The 16671-nt window shown below is 52.6% G+C and overlaps 1 protein-coding gene across 5 annotated transcripts in view; it reads left to right on the top strand.

The window, feature by feature from the left end:
* Positions 1-16671, top strand: part of EXTL3 (exostosin like glycosyltransferase 3) — a 131560-nt gene that overhangs the window by 26646 nt on the left and 88243 nt on the right. For 4 of the 5 annotated variants that reach the window (XM_048079417.2, XM_048079415.2, XM_048079414.2 and 1 more), the window contains exon 2: positions 13662-13728. The gene's annotated coding sequence lies outside the window, so the exon portion shown is untranslated. Of the gene's footprint in view, positions 1-11450; positions 11574-13661; positions 13729-16671 lie in introns of those variants that run through there. The other variant, XM_048079416.2, reaches the window with a different exon arrangement.

Raw genomic sequence — 16671 nt, 5'->3', positions numbered from 1 at the left:
GACCAAACCCATCCCCTGGCTGCTGGAGGAGGTGGCCTCGGGCCCTGTCCCTCTCCCAGTCCCTGCCATTTCCGTGACGAGGAGACTCAGCGTTGCTAACCCAGCAGCAAACTGCTCCTGTTCTTTTTCTGTTTGCTTTTTCCTTCCCCTTTTAGGCCCCGGGGGGAGGTTGCTGGGCACCCTTCCCTGCCTTTTCTCACCGTCAGCTTGCTGTCTTAATTACCCCGCTGCAGGATATTCCTGTCTCCAGCCTAACCTGGCTCTCCGAAGACCTGAGATGCAAACGCTGGCGGTGCCGGAGGAGGAGACCGCGCGTTTGGGAGGATTTCTGTGTTTTTGACGCTCCGGCGTGCCGAGTTTCGCTGCCGCGAGGCCGTGCGGGACGGCTGCCTGGTAGGAGCCGGCCTGTTGCTGCTTCTCAAAAGAAGGAAGGTCACTGGAGTAGGAGGATGCTCCTTTTTCAGGCCCTGCGTGCTGCCGGGGGGCACGGGGCTGTGCTGCCACACGCACTCCCTGGTAACGGGGACCGGAGTGGCACTAAAAGAAGAAAACGCCCCGTTTTGGAGGCCGCTTGGCAGAGGGACGAGCGGAAAGGCGCGTGGTGCTGGTGCGAATCTTCCGAGGTTTGGGCGCTTCTTCTCATTGCCTGGCTTCTTATCCCGAGGCCTCCTGGCTCTGACTTTTGCTCTTCTGTGATGAGAAGTGAAATTAATAATCTCCCTTATTTCCCATACATGGCAAGGAATGTCTTCGTTCTGGCCCCAGTTTAACAGCAGATGAGATCTGCTTTGGGAACCAGCCTCGTGCAAAAGGAGAGGGAGAAGAAGAGGAAACGCGCAGCGGCGTAGCCTCCTGGCTTTAAAACGCAGCCTTGATGGTTCCCTGGTAGCCGTATCCTTATTTAACTGGCTGCGCGCTCCTTGATCTTGTTCCTTGATCCACGTAACAACCAGAGCTGTAAAGACACTTCGTTAGATTAAAAAAAAAGGGAAGGCGTGTGTTGCTTGCGGGATTGCATTTCGGTAATTGTTCGCAGTGACCTTTTGGAATCTCAGAGTGGAAATTTGTTTGCTTGACTGTCTCCCAGAGCAGCCCCTGGCTGAGTGCGTGTAGAAGGGAATGGAGCTGTTTTGTTGTTGGTTTCTTTTTTAATTACGTTCTGACAGCAAAGCCCGTTCCTCCGTGTTTATTGCAGCTCTGGCTATTGCAAAGAGCAAGCTATCTTTAACAGCACTTCCGCAGATGGCGTTTTTCTTAAACTTTGTTGGTTTTTTTCTCATGGAGATGCTTTTCTTGGAGCCCAAACTGCTTGTCCTTGCTTGCCCATTATTCAAAATATTGCTTTTTATTTTTTTTTCGATCTACGGAGAACATCCTCACTTCATTCTTGAACGTCTAGAGCTGTGACAATGAAAGAGCTCTGGGTTTTTGTCACTATATTTTGTTTTTAGCTTAAGTTGTAACATGATTAAGCTACAGAACCGTGCCAGGTTTAGGATCTGTTTATTTGTTTTGCAAGGCTTTAGCTAAAGCCTCGTAAAATCTCGTTCCTTGGATGTGCTGGGTTGTGGTCAGAGGCCACCGTGGGATCGGTATGTCTGAAAATGTCAAATGTTTTAGACCTTGCTTCACATGAACTGTGTGGCTGCAGAAAACCTGCCGTTCCTGGGGACCAGCCCAATGGCTTCTTCTTTAACCCTTCTGAGGCATCTTGTCTGGTGTTCCTCCCCTTTCCTATCTAAAATCTGGCCCTTCTTGAGATCAGAAGGTCAACCGAGAGGTTTCACACAGCATTTGCCCGCTGCTCCTCGTTTCTCAAAGCTGTGTGGAGAGAGCCTGGTCCTTCGGGTGCACGAGAGAAAGCCCCGTGGAAACAGGTGGTGGAGAAGAGGTACAAAATTAGGGTTCTGCTAAATGTTGAGAAGCTATATTGCACCCACAGAGACCTGCCTGGCTCAGGTGAAAATGAGCCTACAAAGAACTGTCCTGGTGGAGCAGGAGGGCAGGCAGTGGAGATCACAGAGCTGTAGGGGTTGGAAGGGACCTCCAGAGACCATCGGGTCCAACCCCCCTGCCAAAGCAGTTCCCTAGAGCAGGCTGCCCAGGCAGGCGTCCAGACGGGCCTTGAATATCTCCAGAGAAGGAGACCCCACAGCCTCCCTGGGCAGCCTGTCCCAGCGCTCCGTCACCCTCACCATGAAGGAGGCGTTTCTCATGTTGGTGTGGAACTTCCTGGGCTCCATTTTGTGGCTGTTGCCCCTTGTCCTGTCCCCACAGAGCACTGAAAAGAGGTTGGCCAAATCCCTCTGTCTCCCACACCTCAGGTATTTATACACATTGATGAGATCCCCTCTCAGTCTTCTCTTCTCCAGGCTGAACAGCCCCAGGTCTCTCAGCCTTTCCTCACAGGGGAGCTGCTCCAGGCCCCATATCAGCTTTGTGGCCCTCTGCTGGACTCTTTCCAGGAGATCCCTGTCTTTTTTGTACCGGGGAGCCCAGAACTGGACACAGTACCTCCAGGTGAGGCCTGACCAGGGCAGAGCAGAGGGGGAGGATCACCTCCCTTGACCTGCTGGCCACGCTCCTTTTAATGCACGCCCGGATCCCGTTGGCCTTCTTGGGCACCAGGGCACGCTGCTGGCCTGAACTTTTTGGCAAAAGTGGGCTTTTCATCCTTAAATCTGACTAGATAGACCTGAAGGGCGCTCTGAATTCCCTGCTAAACTCCAGACAAAAATCTAACACTGTTGGAACTTGCAGAGCAGTTCGGGTGTGCGCTTCCTTGCTCGCAGGGCCCCTGCGAAGAGTTTGATCCGCCCCCCTTCGTTTTGCTGAGCCTCTTAGGAATAAGTGACGTTCCTCAAGCTGTGAACACGAGAACAGTTTAGCTTGGGAAAAAAAAAAATAATCCCCTGCAAACAGACAAGGCAGTGCCCAAGCCGTGTTTAAACAGCAGCTAATGTGGCGTGGGGTGAACTGGATTAAATCTGTCAGGGGGTTAAATCTGTCAGGTTTTTAATTCCCAGGTTCAGTAGAGCTCTTGTTTTTTTTTTTTGTGCTTTCAGTGAATTATACATACATATGTCTGCTCGTGGGGTGATTTCCTTCAGCTCCCATAACTATTGCATGTCCAGAGGTGCGACAAAAGTTCTGTTAATTAGCGCTAGAAACCTTTTCTATCTTTTTATGCAGCGACAGAATTAAACCCCCGAGCACCTGAGCTGCGGGGCTGCTCCCGAGTTTGAATCTTGTCTTTGCGGGCACCTTCCTCTCGCCCAGCAAGGTGAGCTCCGTGCAAGGCCCCTGGTAGGAGGCTTCCGCCTGGCTGTAGCGTGAGCGGTGCCTTATTTTGATTTGTGCAATTGCTACTGGAAGCGTCAACCTCCTCTGCCCGCGAAATTCGGCTGAAATGGCCACTGACTTCCGAAGTTACCGAGAGCAGAGAGGCTGCAGTGCCTGGGTTGCTTTCCAAATGAAGCCGCTAACAAACAGCACAGAAAATCCAACCTCCTACAATTAACTCTTGCTCTGCTTCAGTTTTCTCCCCAGGTGTTTGTCCTTCTCCCTGCTGCCTTTGGGTCTCCTTTCGCACTTTTGTTCTGAGCCTGGGTTTGCTTCCTCTTTGTTTTCTTGGTGTTTGTCCTCTCCTCTCCCCCAGTTAAGAAGTAAACGAGGAGCATTTCGTGTTCACACATGTAGCTTTATTTCTCGTGTGCGCCCTTCTCTGCTGGTGGCACCTCTGACCCGAGCAGTTCTTCGGGTCCTCTCCATCAGGAGAGGGCTTCTGTGGCTGGTTATTTAAGAGGGAGGCTTGGTCAGCACTTGGTTTTCTTCCTTGGGATTTTTCAGTGACCTGTTCCTTCTAACCTTCAGTTTTGGCCCCGTTTCGCAGGGCTCGTGTAAGCAAAGGACTCCGCTAGGATGAAGTAGCACATGCAGCAGGGCGAGCGAGATCCAGCAGCTCTCGCATCCCCCCGTGACCACGGAGGAAGAGGAGAAGATGCCATTGCTTCCGTTTCCTCTAGCTTTTTATATTGAAAGGGGGAAAAATGTTGGCGGTCTTCACGTGAAAGCTGACGCGATCTGGGGTCACCCTGTTTCTTCGCTGTGGCTGCGGCAGTTTTTATTCTTCTTGCCTGTGCCGGCACGAAACTCGGAGTCGTGCTGATGCTGTGCTTGGTCCGGGGACGTTTCTCTGGAAAACAAGCACTTGGGGAGAGATCACATCTGTGGAGAGCTGTTGCTGACTCACAGCATCGATATCTGCTGGCCTGTGCTCGTTGTAAGCAACTGGGTTTTGGAAGCTCGTAAAAACCGCAGAAAGGGACGCGAAGCTGAGCCTGGCCTGCAACTGACGGCTTCTTACTGATTTTTTTTCCCTGTGGTTTCTGTCGAAAACCAGGAGTAAGAGGAGTAGGAGAGTTGCAGTTTATGGTGAAGTTGTGCCTGATGTGTTTTTAATTTATTATTGTCATCCTCGCTGACTCGGCTTCCTCCTGTTTCCATCGCCTTCCCCCCTCTTTGGCCTTATTTTCGTAGAATTGCCCTTTCTCTGAATTTTTCCAGTTCTCCGCCAGCTGCGGAGCGACAGAGAAGACAGCAGAAGGTCCTGCTCGTCCCTCGCCCCTCTTTTGACGACAGGAGGTGCCCCGTTTGTCCCCAGACCCTGAGCAGCGTGTCCTGCCGGCTCGTCCTTTGCCGCACCTCCTCCTGTGGGCACGATGCGCTGAACTGAAATAAATTGCAGTCCTCGCGGAGTCAAATATTGGTCGGTGGCGCGAGCCGGCTTGGCTGAAATTTCGCGGTGGAGCAAACCCAGCTCGTTTCGCACGTGCGTGTAGGCAGCTTCGTTGTGGATGGGCGGTAGGGGAATGAAGATGTTGCCTTGAACCCTTCTCAGGGGGGAAAGGAAGAGGAGCCCAAGCTTTCCGGTGGCAGTAAGGAGAGTGGGGGGTGGTTAGAAGAGGCGTTATTTGGGGATATGGTAAAAACTCTTGCTAACGAATGAGGTCGTAAGACAAACTTGAGGAGAAGCTGTTAACTGCGCGCTATTACGGATGTCTTGAAACGATCTCTCGTGCTCTGGTCCCTTGCTGTGCCCCTGGGATGTTCTTAATCTGTTGAAAGTGAGATCCAGAAAAAGAAAAAAGAGGCTGGCCGAGGTTTCTGCGGAGATCAGCAGACAGGACGCAGGGGTCTGCTGGCGTCATTTCTTCCGTGGAAGCTTCACTCTGTGCACTCTGGAAAGACACCGAGGACCTTCGTGTCCTACACGGGCGGCTCCAGGTGTTTTGGGAGGTGCTGCTGTGGAGATGCAAAGGGGTCCGAGGGATCTCAAGCTGTTCAAAAGGGCCTCGAAACAGTAAAGACGCAGCTTTAGGAGCGGTCCTGCTTGAGTGACTGCAGGGATCTCGTCGCTGCTGCTGTGAATCCCGTGGGAGCTGGTGTCAACGATGAGCTCCTGCCCGTCTTTATTAAGACACTTTTTTTCTTTTCTCCCCCCTGTTTTCGAGCTGTCCCGGCCTTTCGGCGCCGTTTATGTTGTGGGTGATAAGATTTTCATTGTAGCCTTCACCCTCACGGAAGCTTTATACCCACGGCTCACCAGTTCTTCAGTAGCCCAGGGAGCAAATGCTTTATATGCTAAAATATTTATCATATTGCCATAAAGATCACAGAGAGCAGTGAAGGCTCGGTACAATACAGCCCTGAATCTTCGCAGAGATGCTCTGTCACTGCTCTCTTTGGAGAGCTGCGTCTTCCTAAAGTACCGGGGTAACTCAGCCTTGGCACACGGCTTTTGAGGCGTGTGCTTGGAGCCTCTGTGGGTCGGTGCGTAACTTATGCTGAAATTTAATGCGTTTAATTCTGTATTTAACTCTGGGTGTGCTCTGAGGCAGGCACGAAGGGCAGAGCAGAAAGAAAGACTTAACCTTGGACTTCTCTTGGCTGATGTAAGTAATTTGCAGAGCTGTAGGACCAAATCTCTGCGATCTTATTTCTATTAAGGCTGCAGCAATCTAGGCTCGTTGTTAATGCTGGAGGGCGTCAGTGCCCCTGCCCGAATGGCTCGTTGCGTAACGCGAGTGGGGAAGAGAGCGGTGGAGAGGCCGTGGCGTGGGCTGTGACCCGCCTTCCCCCGACCCACGATGTGAAGCTGAGCTCGGCACGGGGATGCCGGGCTGCGAGGAGCCTCTCAAACCATCCCCACCGGTGTGTGGATGTCTGCGGGTGGTTGTGGTGCCTGGCTGGGTGTTAGCCAGCTGCTGCCTGGGTCTCTCTCACCACGCTGTGGCTCAGCTTAGATGGCCGAGGAGCGTTTCGGAGTCCGGCCTTGTAAGTACAGCTCGTTAACTGAAGCCACGCTTCTTGTCCAGGCTGCCTCTTTATTTTTAGTCCTGCTGCCTGTCCGAGCGGTATTCAAGTCCCTCTGGCTTCTCATCTACAAGCATCTGCCTCTGATCCCCCTTGTTAGATGGGGACGGTGCCGTTTGTCTCCCAGGCAGCGGCCGCTGGCACCTGCAGGCTCCTCCGGCTGCCGTGGGCTCTTCCCTCGTCTCACTCCTGGCGATTCCTGCGTGTGTTTGGCATCCTTAATTCGAGTACGTCCGTTTTCGGAGCCTATCCTGAATTCCCGCCTGCTCTTTCGGACAGGGCAGGCAGCCGCTTGCCTGCGTCGCGTGGACAGCCATCCTGCACCCAAGCAGGTGTTTGATTTTTTTTTTCAGGAGTGTTTCAGGCCAAATTGAGGGATTTCACCGGGTCCAGGCACCTTGAAGCTCACGGTAAAAAAAAAGACAAAGGATGGGAGGCGCTGTTGCTGTACGCCTTAATTGTACAGGTAGGGTTTAAAAGCTTATCCCTACCTGAAGGCTCGTGTGTAGGGGGATAAAGGCTGGTGGCTGTCGTGGGGAGGCTGCGCCGGCGGTGCAGATGTTCAGGCAGGGCGCTGAGGCGTTCGTTTTCTCGTCTTGCCCACTTCTGGGTACGTAAGCTCCACGGGCTGGCAGGTAGGCAGGCGGTTAGGAAACGTTTTCGTAAACCCTTGAAGGTGTCGTGAGCTGGAGAAAAGGGGCCGCGTGGTCTGTCGCTCCTGGCTGTGGGGCGCACCAGGTTGGGAATTGATCGGATTGAGACCAATAAATATAAAAAGCCGAGCTGTGACCTTGGTTTGCTGTGTGCTACGCCGTGCCTTCACGGGGACACGGGAGAGCAGAGATGGTGGTAGAGCAAGAAACTCCTGCGGCACATCCTGACATCATCATCATCTTGGTTTGAAGAGCTAAGAGCTAATGAACTTGTGGTATTAATCTTTATTTATTCATTTTTTTTAACCTGTTAGGGTGAGGCCAGCATTCGAGCAGGAGACGTTCAGGCTGGGAGTCCTTCGGACAGCTGTAGCTGCCTGTAACGAAGCCGTTTCTTTTCTTCCTTTATTTCCCCGAGCTCTGCTTTATGGCCGGTGGAGAACAACAGCCGTTTGTGCGGCACAATTCATCTCGTCCTAAGCAGACATCTTGAACCAATCAAGTTTTATGTGCCCTGGAAGTGCCTGCTGCTTTTCTCAGCAACAGGGAGAGCCGGATCCGCTGGTCGAGGTGCGGTGGTGATCGTCCAGGGCCAACCCCAACAGCTCTGGGAACGAGAAGTGGCTCGCACAAGGCCAGACCTCGGTGCTGGGCAGCTCGGGAGGCTGCACAAGCGAGCTCCTCGTAGGTGTAGCTTCCTCCTCCTCGGAAGAAGGAAGGGGTGATGTGACCTCTGGATTTGAGACGCCCGTTTGGTAGCAGGTCAGGGGTGGCGGCACATTTCTGGCCATTTGGGGGAGAGGTGTGGCGTGGTGGTGCAAATATCCACGCAGAAAGCTGAAGGGCTTTTTCCCAATCCCCTAACCCTGGAAAGATCAGCCGGTTCGTGCGGGTAGGGTGGGGAGAAGTCTTGGTAACAACCTTGGAGGGGGATTTATCCCGCTATCCCGGGGAGGAATGGGGTAACATAAAGGCTTTCCCCAGTGATTTTTGTATCCCTGGTCAGATGTGCGTTGCTGGAGGAAATGGCACTGAAAACGGCCGCAGAGCTTTTGGTTTTAACTCTCTAACTTGAGCCTGGGTCACACAAAGCAAACCCTCAAAGCCCGTGAAGGGGGTTTTGTGGGGGAATAAAGCTCATTGTCAGCTGCGGTGTTCAGACCCTTGGGAAATCGTGACCATTGTCTGGGCTATTATTGCTTAATAAAAGCTTCGCATTTCCTCATTCAGGGTCTTGAAAATCCGCTTCTGTGCTCTTAAAAATAACCCAGCGTGAGCCTGCGATCAGGAGCATTCAGGAGAAATTCTTCAGCCCTTTAAAACAAAGTGAAGGGAGGGGAGGAAAGCCCTCCTCGAAGTGCTTTGACTTGCTGGCAAAGAGCGATTGTGGCTGCCTGGAGGAGGTGCGGTGGGGCTCGGCTCCCCTCCGACGAGGGTTTGTTCACCCACAGCAGGTTTGGGGTGCAGCCGCGGCCCTTCGGGGAGCACCGCCAGGCAGGTGGGTGCATGGATGTTTGCCGCTGGCGTCTGCGTTTTGCTTTCTGGGGCTGTTTTGGGAAGGGTGACTTGTGCAGACCGAATTTCAGGCAGGGCAGTGCTCAGGGTGCTGCTCCTGCAGGCTCCCTGCTGGTTTTGGGGCGCTGCAGGATCTTTTGGGTGGCTGGTGGGGACGGAAATGGGGCCAGCAGACGTCACACTGAGGGACTTTGGGAACCAGGAGGAGCAGGATGGGTGCTGCAGGCTCGGGACGGTGAGCTGGGGGCTCTGCGGGGTGCTGGAGCCTCCGCTCTTCCTGACTCCTGCTGTGTGAGGTTATGGCCCTGCACGGAAACCCTTGGACTATTTTGACAATCCATTTTTTTAGTCCTATTTCTTTCCTCATGTGCGTTCTTCAGTTTTATTTTCCTTCTGCTTGTATGGGAATAATTACGCCGCTTGTTTCTTGCGCTCTTAACTATAAGGAAGAAATGTCTCCGGGTTTATTTTCTTTTCCTTCCACATCAAGCGGTGCAGTTCGCGCTGTGAAAACATTCTGGGCAGCAGCCGCTGCCCACGTAGGGCACAGAAACGTGTGTTCAGTGGTTGAGCAGCGTGCTTGCTCGGGGCGTGCCGCCTTGTTTTGTTCAGCGCGAGTGTCCGCGCGCGGCCTTAGCCGTGGTTTATCGTCGCTGCTGAGCTGGGGAGGTATCGCTTAGGGTAGTAATTTGTGCTTTGTGCAAGCCAGAGGACGCGAGCTAACGTTTGCGGGAGGCTTGGAAATAAGCGTGCTTTCGGAGCCGCAGGTTGCTGGCGGGACGGAGGCCGCAGCATGAGCGGGGAGCTCTCAGGATGATGCTGAGCCGCAGCAGGGCCGTGGAAGAGCCTTGCTAAGGCAGAGGCTGAGAGCTGGGGTGTTACTGGCCCAGTTTCACGGCCAAGATAAGAAATTCCTCCACGGGAAAAGGAATACCGTGGAATAAGGCACGGTCCTGCAGCAGGTAAGTCTCGCCTCACCTTTGTGTGGGTTGGTAGGAGCTGAAATTTTCCAGGTCCCCGTATGCACCGTGGAAAGGATTTCTGTGCCTGCGTCGGGAGAATTTGCTGTGTTTTAGGTTATATCCATGTGATTAACGAGGTCCGTATGTTAAGAATACAACTGCTTTTCTCCCTGTTTTATTATTTTTTTGCCACTAGCATCTAAACATACCTAATAAAAACACAGACCGAGGCCTCTTCAGTGAGGCAATAAGTCATTCCTGCTTCCCTTCTGAAGACAAAACCACCTCACCGACGGGCTTGCTCTTTGTGCGGACTGCTGCTTTGCATTTCCGCGCGTCCATCGTGGCATGAAGGCCGCCACAAAAGGCGGCGGGAAGAGGATCAACGGGCCGTTGCGGTGTGCTTAACCCCGAACTCTTGCAGATGGAAACCCTCAGCGTTGGTGGGGCGGGCTGTGGGGTTGCGATGACGGAAAGCGTTTGGGGAGAGAAAGTGAGTGCTGAGTAAGTTTAGCGCGGTGTTGAGCTTATATTTAAGAACAGGAGCCGCTAGGAAGCGCTTTAGAAGTGGAAACATTTCCAGTTTTGTTCCCCCCCCCCTTTGCCAGATGGCAGAATTAGGTGATTTTTGGGAGCTTCCATCACCTGGAGGGCAATCTGTGTCACCAGCATCTTGCCCCTCGGCTGACGCTGCGCGCAGCCACGTGCGCGCGGTGAACGGGGCGTGCAAAATGCTGCGGGAGGACGGGTATGTGGGGTCTGGTTTCGAACCTTCAGTTACGGGAGGAAATAGCGCTGCTACAGGAACAGCTCTGGTTTTCAGGCACGTTGCTGCAGCAGCGCGCTGTGGTTGTGGTTTCGCAGCCCGAGTCGGACTGCGAAATCAGATTACGCTTGCACGTGGCGGCCGCGTGCGAAATCCCGGGCGGCTGAGAGCCACGGTCACTGTGGGGCTGCACGATGGGGGTTTGGGGGCTGCAGGGGCCTCTCCCTGAGATCCTGTGCCTCAGCGTGGGTCTGTGTCCCAGTGCTGCCGCTCGCCGCTTCTGCCGGGACATCACGGCGGGGCTGGACTGCGAATTGCAGCCTTAGGGTGTCCGAACCTGGGACGAGAAGCTGTGTGCTCGGTTTGGAAGGGCTTCTTTGTATCTCACAGGTTGACCTCGCATGTGGCTGGAGTGGTGGCAAGCTCTGAGATGGGGCCCCAGCCAGCTTTTGCCAGAGAATCAGAGTTGTAGGGGTTGGAAGGGACCTCCAGAGATCATCGGGTCCAACCCCCCTGCCAAAGCAGTTCCCTAGAGCAGGCTGCCCAGGCAGGCGTCCAGACGGGCCTTGAATATCTCCAGAGAAGGAGACCCCACAGCCGCCCTGGGCAGCCTGTCCCAGCGCTCCGTCACCCTCACCGGGAAGAAGTTCTTTCGCATGTTGGTGCAGAACTGCCTGGGCTCCATTTTGTGGCCATTGCCCCTTGTCCTGTCCCCACAGAGCACTGAAAAGAGGTTGGCCAAATCCCTCTGTCTCCCACACCTCAGGTGTTTATAGACATTGCTAAGATCCCCTCTCAGTCTTCTCTTCTCCAGGCTGAACAGCCCCAGGTCTCGCAGCCTTTTCTCATAAGGAGAATGCTCCAGGCCCGTCGCGTGGCCGTGCTCGGACGCTCACTGCACCAGGGCTTGGAAGAAGAGGAGGAGAAGCAGGGAGCCTTAGCGGCTTGTGTTCAAGGACTGAAAGCCAGCGTTTTATTTCAATATATAAAACAGCTCTGTGAGTCAAAACAGCTGTGGGAATAGGAGTCAAGTGAGACTTCAGAAATGCCAGCCCTCGAAGAGCTTCTGGGGAAGGTAACCAGGGGCGTGCTGTTGTAATGCCCTCTTCTGATGGGCAGTCAGACCCTCGTAATCAGGTTTAGCCGGGCCACACATAATAAGTGGTACTTTATTTACAGACTTGCGCGTTCACTCGTGGGCACCGAGGCCCGAGGAGGAATTACTGAACCGCGGACACCCAAAGCAGCGAGCAATTCAGGCAGAACTCTCAAAACCCAGCCCTCTGCAGCAGCGGTCCCTCGGTTAGTAACGTTAATTAGCGAGGTTCAGCTCGGTGAATATTCCCGTAGCACGCTTTTCCAAAACATACAACGCCCTAAGCTCTTCACCCGTGTAACGAGCGTGTGTACAGCGATGTTAATTAGCTGCATCCCTCTGAGGATGCCCCCTCAGGGGGTGGTGGTCCTGGTGGGCACCTGCTGGTGGTAGGCAGGGGCAGCCCCTCCGAGACCCACTCCGGCACAGGTCTGCGAGCTCGGCTGTCACGGTTTTGCCCTTTGTTTTATTATCCTCTGTGCGTTCTGCTTAACAAGCGGCGCCGTTCCTAATAGGAGTTATTTCCAGGTTTGCCATTAGCGCCCCGTTTTAATCAGCGCCGACGAAGCGCCTCGTGTGATGTGTTCTCCAGGTGGGCATCGTGATTCAAGGGTCCTTCAGAAAAGCTTTTGGGCCACGAGGGCGGCTCTCCTTGTGCCGACAGCAGTTTGAAATCCCTGCCTCCTGTCAGCCATCCCGCAGTACCACCTCCTTCCTCCGGCTTGCACAAATAACTCCGTGCCGAGGAGAAACTTCCCCCCCCGAAAATGTGGAAGTGCCGCTTGTTCTGCAGAGCCAGCAGGGCTCTGACACTGCTCCGGTTCGATATCCGTGCTGATGGGATGTTCCTGGGGTGGGGGAAACAGCTGGGAGAGGCAGCAGCTCTCTACAGCTTGGTAAAAAATAAAATTAAATTAAAAAATTCCCCCTTGTATTAACACGGATGGGACGGAAGAGGATAGTGCTCTTTGTTTTATTTGTTTTATAATATATTTACAGATATTGTTATGTGAATAACATGGCTGCAAATGAGAACAGAGTTATCCTTTAATTTTTATATACGTTCACCTTTCATTTTTGTATATGTTCAGGGTGAAAAAGCAGCCCGGGATCAGCAGGTCTCCTGCCCGAGAGGAGGGCCGTTCCCCCAGATACGTGTGCTCCGTCTCCAGTTGTAAATTTTTGGTATGGCCCAGAAAACTCCGGGTTTTGCCATTTGATGATAATTTGCATTTAGATTGGCTGCCCGAAGGGGAGTCGCCGGCGAGTCTGGCTCGAGCCTCGTGCAGATCCGCCTGCGAGTAATGGCATTTACATAAAAACCGTTAGCTCCGTTATTGATAAACGTGAAAGGCATCCATTTCGTTTAATTTTCTGATGAGGAGCCTTTAATCTGAGTGCACAGTAAGGCTGCGGCAGTGCCATTCCTGCCCCCCGTCCCTCCCTGCTGACCCCTTGTTGTTCCTCGGGCCGGTTTCATTGGGGTTTTTGGGCTGGGGGACGTGGAGTCCTCGGTTCCGATTTCCTGAAGTAGCCAGCTGTCACGCTGCACGGTAGGGAATTATTTAATGCCCCTCTTAAGAGGTGTCTCTATTAATCGAAGGGGGATTTAATGTGTCCCTGAAGCGTAATCGGTCTGCGTGCGGCGTATATTGACGTGTCTAGTGATGGGTTTTGCTTCTCTTCGCATCATAACTGTTCCGTAGGTAATTTCTTGCTCCGTCAGAATGGGCTTCAGCACAAACTGAGTGGCTTCTTATTAAGGGGATAAGGTTAAAATTCTAAATTTGAAATCTATTGAAGGAATTTCCTTGGTGCGTGCAGGGTACAGCCACCTGAGCCTTCAGGACCGTGCCTAAGGAAGGGAATTCCTGTCTCGGCGGCCACCGAGGAGGCCTTTGTAACACGCTGAGCTCGTGTAATGGTGCCTTGGTGACCAGTGTGCCTCAGGAGGAGTGATTCGGCGTCCCTGTAGTAACTGCTTTTGTGGAGTTGTTGGTGTTATTCTTACGTAAATATCTTGCTTTGCTCTTGGTTTGGATCAGGTCTGACCTTCTGAGAGCCTCTGGAGGCCACCAGTGCCGCAGCTGACTTCAGGCATCGCAGCGTTTTTTGGTTTAGGGCATTTCTGGTTTGGTTTAGGGCATTTCTTGTTTAGGACACGTTCCAAGCTTTACCAGCGTTCTCACTTCTCGACCTCAGTGTTGGGGGTGTCTGTTCTGCTTTCTTTCCTTAGCTGGCTTCTTGAACGTGTCACTTCGTCTATACTTACAGCTTTTCTTCTCCTCTAATAGGATCCAGACAAATGAGCGGGGAGTTGGGCACGGAGGAGAGGCAGATTCCGCTTGATCACCCTGTACAGTAAGTACCCTGACGTCTCAAGGATGAGATTTGCTGTGCTGCCTAAAGTTGGCTTAAAACTTGGCTTCACGGGGGAGCAGCACTAAATCTGCGTACTTTGACAACACCGTCCTACAAATACCAGCTCCCTTGGCTTACCTCCTGTTTCGTTTCGAGGGAAGTGGAAGCTGACAGCTCCAGCTCCTTCCATCCGAAGGGGGTAAATCTGCCCGCATCCCGCTTCCAGCGGTGTGCACGTTTCAGCAGAGCGCAGAACCAGTGCGGTTCTGCCTCGTACCTGCTTGAGGCATTGGGAAGGTGCACCGAAGGTGTTGCCACGTAATTTAGCAACGTGTCATTTGGCTCCCTGTGCAGCAGAGCAGAGGAGGCTCGAGGGGCAGGAGAGCAAGGGGTCACCTGCCTTGTTAGAGGTGTTGAACTCAGTGGGGAGGGAGGCTGAGGGACCTGCCACAGCAAATATAGGAGTTCCTTGTAGAGGCGTACTGTAAAATTGGTTAAATGAGGCTTGGTTTTACTTGTGGGATGGAAAGGGTAAAGAAAAAAAAAGTAGTGGAAAGTGTCGCCTTAGTACGCGGTAAGGACGGCAGGCTTTTTCTGAAAGCAAAGGAGAAAATCCATATTTCACGGGGAATTTTTACACATTAAAATATCTCGCATGCATGCTAATGGGCTGTAATAACGAGCCTGTGCTTTATGAGGTGTCTACAAATATTGTGCAACTTGCTACTGCGAGGGACTCGAGCTAATAAATACTGGTTAATTGGAACACGTTGGCCCTTCTGGTGCGTAGCCAGACTGAAATAGTTAACTGCCTACTCCCGGCCTCTGGAAGCTGAGAGGACGCTCCGCTTTTGGGTACAAAATGCTGGCACGGGCACAGCAGGTGAGTGTGGGGGCTGCTCTGACTGACCGAGGCGGCTGCACAATTAAGTTCACTGTAACAATCCTGGCAGGCGACTCCCCTGAGGGTAACGCGGGATGATGAATTTTGAAGCTGAAGGTGCTCGTTAACAAAAGACAAGGACGAAATCACGCTCTTGGAAACCGGAGCGTGTCAGCAGGTTGGTTTAAGTATGTCCTGGGAGCAGGGCAGTCAATTCTGGTACTTCCTGTGCAGGAAGGGGAACAAAAGAGGCTTTCTAATTTGTGGCTTCTTAACTTCTCCTACACCTGACCAGTGTAGCGTGGCACGCGAGATGTCCTTGGTTCAGGTGTTCTCCTCGTGCTTATTGCGGCATTGATTCAGCTCGTTTTACTTCTGGATCCAGGACACTCTTTCTGCCCTACTGCTGGGATGTGCCAAACGCGCTGGGGGCTCCCTTCTCAGCTGGCACGGGAGCTGCTGCACCAAACGTGGGGCTGAATACTGAAACTGAAAGTAGCAGAGAGGTCGCGCGAAGAGCGGACGCTGCCGCTATCGATCAGGGGTGCCGTCGTGCCGTGGCCTGAATCGACAGATCTAATCCCAGGGTGCGTTCAGAGTCAGATCTGCTGACTGCAGTAGCTAAAAGAAGTCAATACCGTTGAATTCTCCTTCTCCTCACGTAGCTTAAGGAGAAAACAAAGTTGCAGCCTGACGGCCCACGATGTGCGGCACACCCCAGAGCTGCGTGGGCTTCCCTGAGGGCATCGTTTGGCCTGCAGAGCATCTGTTACGGCTGGTGTCTTGTGTGGCAGGCTCAGCACTGACCTTCAGAACCCGCTACACGCTTGTGGGCCTGATGGCTGGAAGAACGAATGTTGGAGACGAGGATTTGAGGTTTGGAGGCCCTTTGTATGGCCGAAGGTTGTGATTAAAGCAAGAAGGCTGCGCGTATGAATTTAGGTCAGTAGGAGACAGCTGAGTGAAGGGATCTTGGCAGAGGGATGGAACAGAAGAGATGCTAGAAACAAGGTCTGTCTGTGGTTGCTGTAGAACAAAATGGAAAAATAACTGGTTTCAAGAGTCTTTAAGTCATTGTATACAAGCCTCTGTAGCACTAAGTATCTAGATAACTGGGCTGGGGGTGGAATATAAAAATACTTTCAACCCCGGCTAAGTACTGGGGAGGCTGCATTGCCGATCTTCCCAGAAGAAGCCACAGGCTTCTGCCTGCTTTATTAGAAACTCAAACCACAGCAAACGAACACCTGAGCCACAGGTCTGTCCTCTCTCCAGCAGTGGCTGGTGGAAATGGCCTTTCTCTCTCATTAACTGATTTAGCTGCTGTTTGAACCCACACGGGCTTTTGGCCTCTGTCCTGCTGCTGGACGTGTCAACGTTCAATTATAACTGTGATCAACCATCTCCTTCTGGTAACTGAGCTGCTGCCAACTGGTTTAATCTACTAAGCTCCTGTACAGGGAATCGTTTGTGTGTTTGCCTCTTCCATGCTGTTCTGGGTTCCGTAGGTCCCTGCTATGCCCCTTGCCAGAGATCTCTTCCAGACAAAAGGATCCAAATCTACTCTGACTGGCCTCCTTACAGGTGGTGTGCCGTGTCTCTGACCATCTTCACTTCTCTTCCGCCCCCTCTCCTCGTGGCGCTGGCTTCTGGTCCTGGTGCACGTCTGGTTTTCCTCTCTCGAACGTTCTCGAAGTCGTCCTTGTTAGAAGCTTGAAAGAGCCATTAGGTTTCTGAGGGCCCGTCCTTTTTGTTTCAGTTCTGTGTTTATCCTAGAAAAGAAGCCAGGAATTGTGTGTGTTCCACATAATAATGAGCCATAGATTTTTTTTTTTCCTTCTTCTAAAAAGCAGGAGTTTGTGTCTAATCTAAAGACTCTATCAGAAAAGCTATGAATAAACCTGATGCATTCCAGCGCACTGAGTCACTAGGACAATGTAGTATTTAACAAAGAGTCCTGACAGACGTTGTGTGGCTTTGTGCTCAAGCTGTCAGCCAGGATATGAGCTGTACCTTTGTATCCTGCAGCAGTTTTGGGAAACGAAATGGCTGCTAGTGTG

The sequence above is a fragment of the Anser cygnoides genome, chromosome 3, assembly GCF_040182565.1.
Source record: "Anser cygnoides isolate HZ-2024a breed goose chromosome 3, Taihu_goose_T2T_genome, whole genome shotgun sequence".
Lineage (NCBI taxonomy): Eukaryota > Metazoa > Chordata > Aves > Anseriformes > Anatidae > Anser > Anser cygnoides.
Note: the sequence above shows the minus strand (reverse complement) of the source record. Positions and strands in the feature narration are given on the sequence as shown.